Source organism: Mauremys reevesii, linkage group 14 (assembly GCF_016161935.1).
Source record: "Mauremys reevesii isolate NIE-2019 linkage group 14, ASM1616193v1, whole genome shotgun sequence".
In the NCBI taxonomy this organism is placed as follows: Eukaryota; Metazoa; Chordata; order Testudines; family Geoemydidae; genus Mauremys; species Mauremys reevesii.
The window spans coordinates 27,760,531-27,776,048 of record NC_052636.1 but is presented as its reverse complement, the minus strand read 5'-3'; the positions used below and the strand labels follow the sequence as shown (position 1 = coordinate 27,776,048).

Below are 15,518 nucleotides of genomic sequence, written 5' to 3'. Positions count from 1 at the left end.
GGCCTTCCTGCCTCCTGCTCGTGCCTCTCCACCCCCACCACAAGGTCTGCCCACCAGCCGCCACAGCTCTGACCCATCCCTGCAACCCACCCTGCCCACCACCCACACCTCTCTGCCTCTCCCCTGAGACCTGCCCTGCCCACTGCCCCCACCTCCGAGACCTGCTCTGCCCACCGCTCGAACCTCTCTGCCCCTCCCCTGAGACCCACCCTGTCCACGTCTTTCTTCGGTCATCTGTTGTTATTCCATGAAGCATCAAGAATGGAATAAAAAGCTGAGTTTACTCCAAGTTGAGGAAACAAAGAAGCCACCAACCCCCCGGCATTGCTGCTTTAGTTAAAGTGTTTAGTTAAAACAGCTATTGAATGTCCTCCCTATGCCCCTTGTGTCACCAGAGCACATTCATGCTAGCAGTTCTTGGATGGCAACAGAGAGCAGTGCACTGTGGGCAACTATCCCACTGTGCAACTGGCTGCAGGGTGTTTTGGGAAGGGTTTGCAATGCCTCACGGGCTGGTACAGCATCACATGATGCAGGTTTCTCTATCCCACCGTTCCACGGGCATCTTACTAGATTGCCAGCTGCTTTTCAACTGCGGTGTGCGTGGCGGGGTAGAGACTGTTTGTGTTCTGGGGAGAGACAGTGTGTGTGCTGGGGAAGAGGGAGTGTGTTGAGCTAGGTAGGAGCAGATCATTATTATCCCTACTCGAAAGAGAGAGAAGCTGAGGCTGAGAAAGGAGAATTGACTTCTCTTAGGTCACACAGCCAGTCAGGGGCAGAGCTGGGAATAGGACCCAAAAGCCCTGATTTTCAATCTAACCATCGGATCTTGAATTTCATACACTGAATGACCTGAATAAAGTGCTCACAGATGAGCTCCAGACCAACAACAGTGCGCACTAATTATTCAGCAAGTATCTCAGGAGAACTGCAACGTTTGAGAGAATCATGAACTGCTCAGAGACCATTAATGTAGAGAAGCAGCAAAATTCATCAAACATAGAACTGGTTCTGACTTATTTCCTTGGTCTTAAAAGAGACCAACAAGGACCTGAGTCTCCTCCCTGTCAATAACCCCCTGCTCAGCCAATCAGGGTAGAGACTGAGGAAGGGAGGCTGAGGGTTCTCACCAGAGAACCCAAAGGATGGCCCAGGTCACTGGTGGGGATCACTGCCCAAGCACTATTTCAGCCCCACATTTTTGGGTGGACAGTGGGAGCTGCAGAGCCCTCCCCCGCAACACACACACACACCCTCTCCTGGTGTTGGGAGGGGAACAGGAGAAAGGACAAAGGAAGCAAGAGACAAAGAAAAAGGAGAGAGGGATGGATGGAGGAAAAGGTGAAACAAAAAGGACAAACCCCAATGTCCCCAGTGATTCTAAGGGACAAAATCCCAGGTGCGGAATAAAATTCTGCCTCCTTAAGCTCGTGTTTTCCATGCCTAGAATTCAACTCTCACCAGATGGATCAGACTGAACAGGTTTCAAACCTCCAGGAGGCTCTTACCTTCTAAACAGGGACGGCTGTTTTCTAGTAAAATCACTAAAAGGGAAGGAGAAAACTCGAAAGAGGTTCCTCCTGGCGCTCACGTCCGTGAACCCGAATACTCCCTTAGTCCTCAGAGAGAGACCTGGAGAAGGAGACTTGCTGCAGCAAAGCCACAGGGGTCTCTGAGGTTTCCCTGGCCCCTCGCCCCTGTCCTGCCTGGCTGATGTCAGCATCTCTCTGTGAGGTCACCACCTCCCCACCACCTTGGACCAATAGGCTGAGGTCCTGCAAAAGGCCTTTGTGATGTCACTGCCGCACCCCTCCCTTGCTGTGCCAATGTCCTGCCCCTGGCCAGGCACTTTGCAGGTTTGAGCTACTCCCTGTGGATCACCCCACTCAAGGAGCGTTCGTTCTAGGCAGCAAGCCGGCTAGACAGGGAAACATCAGATGCTGCTCCCAATGCTACACTCAGTTTTTCAGAAATGAGTCGACTTTATGGCCAGAAGAGACCATTAGAGCATCTAATCTGACCCCCTGCATATCACAGGCCTCCTGCATGACACAATAGCTACTTTTGGGGCAAACACATTCCAGAAAGGCATCTAGTCCTCATGAAATGACATCAGGAGATGGAGAATCCATCACTTTCCTTGGTAGCTTGTTCCTGTGATGAATCATCCTCGCTGTTGAATATTTGTGCCTTAGTTGTAATATGAATTTGTCTCTTTTCACCTTCCAGCCATTGGGTCTTGTTATTCCTTTCTCTGCTAGATTAAAGAGCCCTTTAATACCCAATCTTTTCTCTCCATTAAGGCAGTTCAACACTTCAAAGAAGTCACCTTTCAATCTTCTTTTGATAAGCTAAACAGGTTGAGTTCTTTCAATAGCTCACTAGAAGGCATTTTTCTCCAGCCCTCAGGACATTTGGTGGCTCTTTGCTGCCCCAGCTCCAGTTTCACAACATCTTTTTCAATTGAGGACACCAAAACTGGAGGCAGTATTCCACTATCAGTCTCGCTGATGCCGTGTCACCTCCTGTGACGTTATTGACATAATCTGTAACTGTACAGATCACCGTTGCGACCACTGTTCTATATTTGCAGCCAATATTGTAGAAAGGTTGTAGTGTAAGGGTTCTATGGAGAGGTTCTGATTGGCTGATTATAATGATGCCATCTCTAGATGTGTATCATTTTTGTAGTTGATGTTATAAGTATTGGCTCTGTTCTATCCATAGTTCAAACTTGTGCTCTGCTTCTGGGGAACACCCCAGATAAGTTGGTGTCAGTTCTGCCTAGCCTGCTTGATGGCCCATTAAGGAACATCAGCTACACAATTGACCCACTGAGAGAAGGCAGATACGCCTTGTGACTCAGCAAGGTAGCAGGGACCTGCCTATGGACAGAACTCTAAGGTTTTTCTATGCCACGTGCTGGATAGAGTGTCCTTGGGACAAAGAAAGCAAAGACCACATGGCAAGAGACTATAAAAGGCTGATGCCTCGTCTCCATCTTGTCTTCAATCCTGCTTCATACCTCTGGAGGGACTTTGCTACAAACTGAAGCTCTAGACAAAGGACTGAATGACCCATCCCAGCTGTGGATTGACTCCAGAGACTTGATTTAAATCTGCAGTTTATTCCATCACTGTTACAAGCCTGAACCAAGAACTTTCCCATTACTGTATGTGAAGGGTTAAAATCCATGTGCATTTTATATAACAACCTGGTCTATGGATTGTGCCAGTTCTTTTCCAGACCTGAAGTCCAGACTATGGTCTAGCCTACTATGACTCTTTTGATGGTTTAAATTACACTCACGGGCACTGAGGGTAGTTACTGAAAGTTTGGGAGTTAGGAGCTGATAGGTCAGTGGTCCGGTCCCCTCACAGATGATCCCGTCCCTCTGGGACAGGGGCAGGTCTGAGCTCTCACACCAAATGCTCATTGTGGCTGCCAGAATCTGTGTGCAGCTCGTTTAGTTTGCACAGAGGGTTGAGTCCTGTTTTGTGCACCATGTGTGAGAATGAAAATCCTAAACCGCCCTTTGAAATAACAAAAGCAGCAGGACGTGTTATTGTCCCTGCCCCAGAGCAGACAGACCGATGGAGAAATGCCATTGAGACCAGGGTAATACTCCACTGCCATTCTACCTTTTTTACTTGCTAAACTCCCTCCCAGCCTTGTGGGGTCTCAGAGCCCAGTACTGAGCCTGAGCCGAGATGTCTATACTGCAAATTTACCACCCCACAGCCCAAGCCCCGGGAGCCTGAGCTGGTATGGGGCAGCCGTGGGTGTTACATTGCAGTGTGGACATAAGCCTATTGTGTTTCATTTCTTAGGTTCTGCTGCCATCGTGTGCCATTTCCTTCCCCTCCTTTCTGTCCAAAGTGCAGAGCCCATTTCCTCCAGGGGGAGAAGGACGTCTTCCTTCTTCCCTTCCTCAACAGCCCCCTTCCCTGGAGAGCCCTTTGCTGGGGTATGGGTGGGGAACAGCCGTTTCTGAGGATTAATTTCATATTAATGGTGTTGATCTATAGATTTTACAGCCAGACTAGATCACTAGGTACCTCTGCTCTGACCTGATTCAGAACAGAGTCCAGAGAATTTTACCCAGTGACTCCTACATCCACCCCAAGATCTTCTGGCTGAACGAGGAGGGTTCATTCAGAAAGTCATCGTGTTTGGGTGTAAAGGTGTGAAATGATGGGGAAATTGGCCCCTCTTTCAAGTTTAAATGTTGTAACTTCTACATCTAGACCGGGGTGGCCACCCTGAGCCTGAGAAGGAGCCAGAATTTCCCAGTGTCACTGCCAAACCTGCACTTTTGTATGCAACTACTGAGTCAATTGTGAACCTTCCCATCATTGTCCTTTGCTCTTAACCCTGAGGCTATTGCCTCTCTTTCATACAGAAGCACAATTTTCCTTGCACAGACACAGGAACAGCAAGATCTTTCTCTGTCCCTTGTGCAAAGCAGGGGGCCAAATTCCATGGAAACAATGGACAAGCAGGGGGCTCTGGGCACATCCAGCCCTGGCCGTGAAATGTTCCCTCCCCTCTTTCTTTATGCTGCTGCTGCTATTTCATGGATTGTCTGGGATGAGGAAAAAGCTGAGTTCATTCCAGGTGGAGGGGAAAAGAACCCTGAAAATCTCAGGACCCAACCCTGCTACCAGGATCACTGAGGTACTGGGAATCTGCCTGGGAAAGGGACTGTGTGAATTGTCAAGGTGGGGAATGAATAACAATCTACAACTAGATCCACCTCATTAACCACCGACACAGGCTAATCCTGCTGCCGATAGAAGGGAAACTGGGAGCCATTCTTTGCTGTTCAGCCATGGAAACAGTGACCCAATTGCACTGCAGTGAATGTGCTGGGGAAGGCTGGACTTCACAGGCAAGTGGAAATAGTAGATCCTAGAAATACCTGGAGCTTCCCACACCACTGCTGCCACCAGGGTGAGGTGTTGAGCTGCTCACAGCATCCCCCACTATGACCTTGCAGCAGGGGATTGCCGCACCCAACCCAATGCAGGGAGAGGGCTGAGTGTATCTCTGCACCCTGAGACCAGGGCAGCCACTCTCTCTGCCCCACACATAGAATCTGGCCCTGCTGAAAAGTGACCCCTATGAACAAGTCACCTCCAGGAAAGCAGGATTGGTCCTCAGAGAGGGGAATGGGCTTCTCGTGAAGCTTATAGGTCACTGGATGCTCTGGAAACAGGAGGGCTCTGAGTGTAACCCATAGCAAACGCAACCTGCTAGGGGATGTAGCTCAGTGGTTGAGCACATGCTTTGTGTGTATGAGGCCCTGGGTTCAATCCCCAGCATCTCCATGATCATTTTTTCACCCTGCTGCTTTGCTCATGCCCAGAGGGGATGTGGCCCACCAGTTTCAGTCCTGCTCAGTGAGGGGCAAGTGACAATTGCATGGAAGGTCTGGGGGGGTTCTGCTCCTAAGTCACCTCGGTACATTTAAGATTCCCACCCGCTGTCTGCTTGGGACAATGGTAGATGAGAAGGGCGAATCCTCCAGCACTGGAGGGAAAGGTCCCATCTGCACAGACTGAGAGGCAAGGAAACAGAGGGGCAGTCAGTGCTCAGGGAGGAGAGGGGTCAATGATTTACTCCCAGCAGGGGACACTGTCTTTTTGAGTATCAGAGGGGTAGCCGTGTTAGTCTGGATCTGTAAAGGCAACAGAGTCCTGTGACACCTTCTAGACTAACAGATGTATTGGCGCATGAGCTTTCATGGGTGAATCCCCACTTCGTCAGATGAATGGAGTGGGAATTCTGTGCCTGGCTAGCCAACTACAAAAGCAATTTCTCCTCCCTTGGTGATCACACCTCAACTGCTAGAAGAAGGTCTCATCCTCCTGATTGAAATCCTTGTTATCTCTAGACTGGTTCTTGCCTGCATACTTATACCTGCCCCTGCAAATTTCCACTACATTCACCTTACGAAGTGGGATTCACCCACAGAAGCTTATGCTCCAATACGTCTGTTAGTCTGTAAGGTGCCACAGGACTCTGTCTTTTTGAGGCGAGTGCTGCTGGCTTGAGATGGTGCTGACGATGGATAGAAAAAAGGCTGGAGTCAATGGCAGATGGGACCACAGAAGGGGAAGGGGAATGGCAGCCCCACAGAAGGTCCTCGGTGCTCAGATGCCCCAGTTATTGCACCCTGGCCTATCCTAGAGAGAAAAGACACCGAGGGACCCAGCCCCCCTACAGTGATCCCATGGACAAGAACCTGGTTAGGAGTGGGGTGAAGGTTCCCTCTGGGCAAAGGGGAGCTGAAATCCCTCCGTGTCCTGGAATTTAAGCAATGAAAGCTTCAGACCCTGCATGGGTGTGGGCTGAGGTGCATCAGCAGAAGATTGGGCTGGACAGGGGTGGCAGGTTTGTATAATTTTTGGTAGTGCCCAGAATGGGACCAAGTCCTGCCCCACCTGCCACACACACCTGCCTAAGGCTCTGGGAAGGAGTTTGGTTGTGGGAGGGAGAGGGGTTGGGCTGTGGGAGAGTTTGGGTGCAGGGTCTGGGTTCAGTCAGAGGGTTGGGGTGCAGGAGGCAGTGTGGGGGGCAGGCTCTTGGAGGGAGTTTGGGTGCAGGTGTGGGGTCTGGGCTGGGGCAGGGGTTGCAGGAGAGGGTGAGGGGTGCAGAATTTACCTCGGGCATCTCCTGAAAGCAACCCACAGCCCCTAAGCTGGAGGGCCGGGGGCGTCTCTGCACACTGCTGCCCGCAGACTCCACCCCTGCAGCTCCCATTGCCACAGTTGGCAGAGTTGGCAGTTGGGGCGGGGGCAGCATGTGGAGACCCCCCACCCCCACAGTTGTTCTTCTCACAGCTGGCTGATGGGGGGCAGCAGGGGATCTCCCCAATCTGGGGGAATCTCTCTGTGCCCCACTGTTAGTTCTCCATCCTGTCTCCCCCTAACCACGTACACCACTCCCCTCCCCATTATCAATGTTTTAGAGAGACCCCTCCCTCCCTTTATGGGATACAGACTCTCTGTGACAGAGAATGACTGGGGCTCCTCTCTGCATGGCCCCAGTGGGGAAGGAAAGAGACTGGGGGAGGGGGAGAAGATGGGCAGAAGGAGTCTAATGGGGCAAAGCCAGAATAGAGGAGATTTTCTTCCTGTTAAAATGTACTGGAGTCTCATCGCTGAAAAGCCGCATCTTGAGTTAAGTTTGAACCAGCAGCCTTTCAATTGCCAGGCAAAGGTATGTACCACAGAGACTGATAACTGCCTGCTTCCCAAATGTGTTTAAAAAACATCTTCAGGGGTGCAACTGGTTAGTGCAGAGGGGCCATCTGTTGGGGTTATGAGTTCAAGCTTTCTCTCAAGCCCTTGTTTCTCTTACCTGTGTAGTTTGTTTTGCCTAATTCATATACAAAGTGCTACACTAGAAAAAGGAGAGTAAGTTCTAAAATGTAGAGGTGGGTGCATACTTTAGAAACATCCCCCCTGTGCTGCCATTAGTTCCAGCAGATTGTTCACTGGAAGGGCAAATTGATTTCTTTGCTGCTGAGAAAGAGGCCAGGACAGGTCTGTGGGCACCAGATCTCTCTGCTTCTTCCAGTTCCTTCCCTGCTCCAGTCACTGCTGTAGGAGGATCCTATATGCACTGAGCATAAACATTTTCCTGGGCCTTCTTAGCATAGTTGGCAGCATGTCAGTCTCATACTCAGTAGGTCCTGAGCTCACACCTCAGAAAAGACAATGGTTTTCTGCTCCCTGCTTCAGATTTTCTAAAGGAAATCAGAGAAAAGAAGCTATAGGAGAGTGGCTCCTAGACACTCTAACACACACAGATTTTTCTAAGGCATTAACTTTTCCTTCTCTGTGGAGTTTGTATTCTCCATAGAGCAAAATAAAACAAAAACATGCAAGTCTAAGACTAATACAGTATGAAACTCAATACAGATAAAATCTCACCCTCAGAGATCTTCCAATAAGCTTCTTTTGCAGACTAGACTTATTTCTTGTCTGAGCCCAATCTTTTCACCTGGTATAGTCCTTGTTCCAGCTCAGGTGGTAGCTAGGGGATTTCTCATGATTGCAGCCACCTTTCTTCTGTTCCACCCCCTTAAACAGCTTTGGTACAAGGCAGGAATCTTTTCTCTCTCTCCTGGGGAAAAGTCCCAGGTTTAAGATGGATTCCTGTACCAGGTGACATGGTCACATGCCCTGTGAGACCCCAAGCCTTCATTGTTCCTGGCCTGACTCACAGATGGTGCAGGACAGAGCCATCTCCAGTCAATTGTCCTGGTTAATGGGAGCCATCAAGAGTCCAAACCACTATTAATGGCCCACACTTTGCATCATTACAACAGGACCTCAGGAATGATCGGTTCATACAAATAGGCTGAACACACACAGTAGATAATAAGCTTTGTAATGATACTGCACAAGAGACCTTTTGCATGAAGCATGTTCCAGTTACATTATATTCACACTCATTAGCATATTTTCATAAAATCATCAACATCACAGCAGGAAAAGGGTTTTACTGCGGCACCTGGGAGCAGTTGAGTTTCATGTCCAGGCTCTGCTATGAGTTCCTCCAGGTTTCCCTTAAGCACACAGGGCCCTTAGCGGGTACTCTCGATACAGGAATGGCCCAGATACAATGAAGTGATGGGAATTGCATTTTCCTTTTTAATTTTTGAATTTCCAATGACATTTCTGTTTGTGATTTTGTTTTGCTTCGTATAACTGTGTTTTCTCAGGGACTTGATATTTACCAGGCTAACTAACAGCTAATAACGGGAGACTTCCAAGCAGGGCGTGGGCGAGCGGAAAAGAACTGTAAGAGATGCTGGTTTTCGACCTTGTGTTAGATAAGAATAGAATGCAGATTGTAGCAGAAATTGCTGAGAGAAGTAAGCTATCAGAAAGGAATATGTACAAACAAAATGCAGTTGTTGCTCCTCACTGTATGTCACAAAAGGTATAAATGCTTGCCTTAATTGTTTATCTAACCGAGACCTACCTCGGGAGGGGAAACTCTGCCTGTCTGTACTCTCACGAATAACTGCAGTTGCTCGAAATAAACGGCATAATATAATAACATTTAACATCTCTGTGGTGGGAAGAACATCTCAACAGCTCAACACTGTGGCATTTGATTTCAAAAAGGAGAACTATACAAAAATGAGGGGGGTTAGTTAAACAGAATTTAAAAGGTACAGTGACTAAAGTGAAATTCCTGTAAGCTGCATGGACACTTTAATGACACCATAATAGAGGCCCAACTTAAATGTATACCCCAATTTAAGAAACACAGTAAAAGAACTAAAAAAGAGCCACCGGGGCTTAACAACCATGTAAAAGAAGCAGTGAGAGACGAAAAGACTTCCTTTAAAAAGTGGAAGTCAAATCCTAGAAAGGAGCATAAACATTGCCAAATTGTAGGTGACAAATCTGAGGAACTGTCACAGACTGAAGTGTCACTAGAGGAGGTTTTGGAATTAATTGATAAACTCAACATTAACAAGTCACCGGGACCAGATGGCATTCACCCAAGAGTTCTGAAAGAACTCAAATGTGAAGTTGCGGAACTATTAACTATGGTTTGTAACCTGTCCTTTGAATCGGCTTCGGTACCCAATGACTGGAAGTTAGCTAATGTAACGCCACTATTTTAAAAGGGCTCTAGAGGTGATCCCGGCAATTACAGACCAGTAAGTCTAACATCGGTACCGGGCAAATTAGTTGAAACAATAGTAAAGAATAAAATTGTCAGACACATAGAAGAACATAAATTGTTGGGCAAAAGTCAACACAGTTTCCGTAAAGGGAAGTCATGTCTTACTAATCTATTAGAGTTCTTTGAGAGGGTCAACAAACATGTGGACAAGGGGGGATCCGGTGGACATAGTGTACTTAGATTTCCAGAAAGCCTTTGACAAGGTCCCTCACCAAAGGCTCTTACATAAATTAAGCTGTCATGGGATAAAAGGGAAGGTCCTTTCAAGGATTGAGAACGGGTTAAAAGACAGGGAACAAAGGGTAGGAATTAATGGTAAATTCTCAGAATGGAGAGGGGTAACTAGTGGTGTTCCCCAAGGGTCAGTCCTAGGACCAATCCTATTCACCTTATTCATAAACGATCTGGAGAAAGGGGTAAAAAGTGAGGTGGCAAAGTTTGCAGATGATACTAAACTGCTCAAGATAGTTAAGACCAAAGCAGACTGTGAAGAACTTAATAAAGATCTCACAAAACTAAGTGATTGGGCAACAAAATGGCACATGAAATTTAATGTGGATAAATGTAAAGTAATGCATATTGGAAAAAATAACTCCAATTATACATAAAATATGATCGGGACTAATTTAGTTACAACAAATCAGGAAAAAGATCTTGGAGTCATCATGGATAGTTCTCTGAAGATGCCCATGCAGTGTGCAGAGGCGGTCAAAAAAGCAAACAGGATGTTAGGAATCATTAAAAAGGGGATAGAGAATAAGACTGACTATATTATTACCCTTATATAACTCCATGGTATGCCCACATCTTGAATTCTATGTACAGATGTGGTCTCCTCATCTCAAAAAGATATACTGGAATTAGAAAAGGTTCAGAGAAGGGCAATTAAAATGATTAGGGGTTTGGAACGGGTCCCATATGAGGAGAAATTAAAGAGGCTAGGGCTTTTCAGCTTGGAAAAGAGGAGACTAAGAGGGAATATGATAGAGGTATATAAAATCATGAGTGATGTGGAGAAAGTAGATAAGGAAAAGTTATTTACTTACTTCCATAATATAGGTTCACTCCTGGGCTGCTTCTGCTCTACAACTATAATTGTCTTTTTACACCAAAATCACTAACTTGAGCACCCAATTCCATGTACAGTCCTAGTGGATGTAAGGCACAGGTAACTTTTGCCTCAGGGTAGCTTGTTGGCATCAACCCTCTCTCCCACACCTGGAGCTGATGAAATTCCTGGCTGGAGGGACACACACTCTTACAAGTCAAAAGGGAAGGAGCTGATAGAAAAGATCACAGGACTGACCCCAAAGAAGGGTGAGCTGCAAAAGGCAGAAGCAGGCAACTCATCTGGCAGAGCCGAGAGACCACAGTGAAGATGGTGCAAAGATCACTATATTGGAATTAGCAAATCTGATTTTTTTTTAAAACAAATTTTTGGGAAGCCCTAATAAAGGCATTTCTTACAGTTCTCTCCGATTTGGATTTTCTGATATCTAATAGGGAATGACATCTGATTGAAGCTTTTCCCAAATGCAGAGCATGTGTAGGGTCTCTCTCCACTGTGGATTCTACGATGTCTGACAAAGTCTGAGTGCTCAATGAAACTTTTCCCGCACTCAGAGCATGTGTAGGGCGTCTCTCATGTGTGGATTCTATGATGTGTGACAAGGCTTGAGCGCTGACTGAAGCATTTCCCGCACTCAGAGCATGTGTAGGGCGTCTCTCCTGTGTGGATTCTCTGGTGTGTGATAAGGTTTGAGCGCCAACTGAAGCTTTTCCCGCACTCAGCGCACGTGAAGGGCGTCTCCCCTGTGTGGATTCTCTGATGCGTGATAAGGATTGAGCGCAGACTGAAGCTTTTCCCGCACTCAGCGCACGTGTAGGGCGTCTCTCCTGTGTGGATTCTCTGATGCGTGATAAGGTTTGAGCGCCAACTGAAGCTTTTCCCGCACTCAGCGCACGTGTAGGGCATCTCCCCTGTGTGGATTATCCGATGCGTGACAAGGTTTGAGCGCCGACTGAAGCTTTTCCCGCACTCAGAGCACGTGTAGGGCGTCTCCCCTGTGTGGATTCTCTGATGTGTGATAAGGCTTGAGCGCCGACTGAAGCTTTTCCCGCACTCAGCGCACGTGTAGGGCGTCTCCCCTGTGTGGATTCTCTGATGTGTGATAAGGCTTGAGAGCTGATTGAAGCTTTTCCCGCACTCAGCGCACGTGTAGGGCGTCTCCCCTGTGTGGATTCTCTGATGCGTGACAAGGTTTGAGCGCCGACTGAAGCTTTTCCCGCACTCAGCGCACATGTAGGGCGTCTCCCCTGTGTGGATTCTCTGATGTGTGATAAGGTTTGAACGCCGACTGAAGCTTTTCCCGCACTCAGCGCACGTGTAGGGCGTCTCCCCTGTGTGGATTCTCTGATGTCTGATAAGGTGTGAGCGCTGACTGAAGCTTTCCCCACACTCGTGGCATTTGTAGTGTGTCTCTTCCAAGTTGATTCTCTCATGTGTAATAAGGGCTGAGTAGCTACTGAAGTTCTCCTCTGGCCTCTGCTGAGTCTCAGAGGCTTTTACTGTTTCTCGGAGTGCACAACTCCTGGAAACATTCCCTTTGGGTTTTTCTGATAACGTCCCATGTGGTGCTCCTTGCTCAGCATCTTCCTGCTGGGGTTTCTGCTCCTCATTCTCACGCACCATCCTATCACCTGATGGGAGACAGAGAGAATCCAGGCATAGGTCACTCCCTGTGCCTGAGAGAAAGGAAATCTCAGAGACAGGAATTTTAAAAGGGATGAACAAACCAAAATATGTGCAGGAGAGATCAAACCTATCAGGAGCTGATTTTCCCCAGAAGAGAGAGGAAGGGATCAGTTTTGGTCTGCATTTCACCAGAACATGGAGGGGGGAAAGTGGGATCAGGCAGGGATCTGCTGCCAGTTGTTAGTCAGGATAGGTGGGAAGCCATGAGTGACATCTGCCTAATTATTCCACATCTGCAGGGAACAATCCTGAACTTGGAGAGCTCACAAGGTCTTTGTAGGGCATCCCAAATGTTTCCTGTATTCATGGACAGTTTTTGACTTGCTTTAACCAAGTCCTCACCTGTGCAGGCAGCTCTTGGAAGCACTTCTTTCTCAGAACCCTGGAGGTCCTGGACCCACGGCTCTTCCCCTCGTTCCAGCTGGGAGACCACATCAGGTGTGGAATTTAGAAACCCTATGCCAGACAAAGAAAACAAGGGAGGTCGGTGGAATTTGTGGGATACTTTTTACAAAGAATATTCCATGGTTTTAAGCTCAGATCATTTTTAAGCAGTAACATCTGTGGCAAAGTTCCTCCTCTCCTCTAGTAGGTCCTGCGCTTATTGGCGGATTTCCTCCCCTCAGTGGTCTTCCCCTTGGATGAAACCCACAGTCTGGATCAACTCCTCCTATGTCTGTTTAGGAGTAGCGAGACTTGGGGGGAACCCGATCCCACCCTCTACTCCGGGTTCCAGCCCAGGGCCCTGTGAATTGCAGCAGTCTCTATAGTGCTACTTGTAACCGCTGCTTGACTGCTACAGCTCCCTGGACTACTTCCCCATAGCCTCCTTCAAACACCTTCTTTATCCTCACCATAGGATCCTCCTGGTGTCTGGTACTGCTAGATTGTATGGTGTTTCCTCAATCCTCCAGTAGTACATCCTCTCAGTTCTTAGTTCCTTGTGTCTCTGACTCCCAGCTCCTCATACGCACTTCCTTCCTCTGGCTCCTCCTCCTCAGACTGGAGAGAGTTCCCCTTTTTATACCAGGTGCCTTGATTAGCCTGTCCTGATTGGCTGCAGGTGCTCCAATCAATGTAGCTCTCTCCGGTACCTTCTAGAAAGTTCTTAATTGGCCCCAGGTGCCTTGATTAGCCTGGAGCGACTGCCATTTTGGTTCCTATGGTACTAGGGATTTGCTTAGCCTGGAGCTAACATACCTGCTCCTCAATACTTTCTTGTAGCCATCCGGCCTTGCTCCATCACATATCCCCCCCTCTGCTCAACACCATAGGGTTGTGCAACTTGGGACGCCAGGCAGTGTGCTCGTGAAAGACCATCAGCGTTGCCGTGGTGACATCCAGCCCTATGCCGTATACAGAACTGGAATGGTTGTAGGGATAAGAACCACCTGGTGACCCTTGCATTCTTTTCCTTATTTCTCTGCATCCACTGGAGGGGTGCGTGGTCTGTCACAAGAGTAAATCGCCGGCCCAAGAGGTAATAACGCAGCGTCTCCATGGCCCATTTGACAGCGAGGCATTCTCTCTCGACTACTGCATACTTCTGTTCTCGTGGGAGCAGCTTTCTGCTTAGGTAGAGAATCGGGTGTTCTTCATCTCCAATCATTTGTGACAGAACTGCCCCCAACCCCACCTCAGAAGCATCTGTCTGTAAAATAAATTCCTTGGTAAAGTCTGGGGCTATGAGTATGGGGTCATTACAGAGGGCCGTCTGAAGGTCTACAAACGCCCTCTCTGCAGCGTCGGTCCACTTTATCATGTCTGGACCTCGAGCCTTCACCAGGTCCGTTAGAGGACTTGCCCTGCTGGCGAAGTGGGGAATAAACCGACGGTAGTAGCCTACCACGCCTAGGAATGCACGGACCTGCTTCTTTCGGGTTGGCCGGGGCCAGTTTTGAATCGCTTCTAGTTTATTAGTTTGGGGCTTCACTATACCCCTTCCTACAATATATCCCAGGTACCTAGCCTCTGCTAGTCCTATGGCGCACTTAGCAGGATTAGCGGTGAGGCCAGCCCGCCTTAAGGTGCGTAGCACTGCCTCAACCTTCTCCAAGTGGGTTCCCCAGTCTGGCGTATGGATGATGACATCATCTAGGTATGCAGCTGCATAACTAGTATGGGGGCGCAGCAGCTTATCCATGAGGCGCTGGAATGTGGCTGGGGCCCCATGTAACCCAAAAGGGAGAACAGTGTACTGGAATAGCCCGTCTGGGGTGGAGAACGCTGTCTTTTCTTTAGCTTCTTTGGTCAGGGGAATCTGCCAATACCCTTTTGTCAGATGCAATGTAGTCAAGAAACGGGCACTACCCAGTCGGTCAACCAGTTCATCGATGCGTGGTATGGGGTATGCATCAAACTGGGATACTTCATTCAGTCGGCGAAAGTCATTACAGAATCTCATGGTACCATCAGGTTTGGGCACTAGAACAATTGGACTGCACCACTGACTGTAGGATTCTTCAATAATGCCTAATTCTAACATTTTCTTTACTTCGGCCTTGATTTCTTCTCTTTTGGCTGCTGGGATTCGGTAGGGTCTCAGTGTTATTTTGGCTCCAGGGATCGTGCGGATATGGTGATAGGTCTCAGTTGTCCGCCCCGGTTTTGTAGAGAAAACATCTCGGTTACGATTAATCATATCGGTTGCCTCGATCTTTTGGATTGGCGTCAAGTCGGGTGATATCTTTACTTGCTCATGTACGTTCTCCTCCTGGGAAGAGTCTCCCGGGTGACTAAGCATGCCTCTCGATCATGCCAAGGTTTTAGAAGATTGATGTGGTAAATTTGCTCCGGTTTTCTGCGGCATGGCTGCCGTACCTTATAGTTTACCTCTCCCACGGCTTCAATTACTTCATAGGGTCCCTGCCACTGGGCCAACAGCTTGCTTTCTGCTGTGGGCACAAGGACCATTACTCGATCCCCCGGTTGGAACCGTCGAAGCTTTGCTTGGTGGTTATAATGGGTCCGTTGGGTCTCCTGTGCTTTTTCCAAGTGTTCTCGTACAATGGGTGTAACCTGGGCTATCCGATCCCTCATCTGTAGTACA

The 15,518-nt window shown here is 48.3% G+C and overlaps 1 non-coding gene and 1 pseudogene across 1 annotated transcript; one reads left to right on the top strand and one right to left on the bottom strand.

Moving 5' to 3' along the window:
- Nucleotides 1-15,212, bottom strand: part of LOC120381572 — a 127,857-nt pseudogene extending 112,645 nt beyond the window's left edge.
- On the top strand, nt 5,259-5,330 carry TRNAT-UGU. Its single transcript has one exon. It is a non-coding gene; the product is annotated as a tRNA-Thr (tRNA).
- Nucleotides 15,213-15,518: the final 306 nt, after the last annotated feature.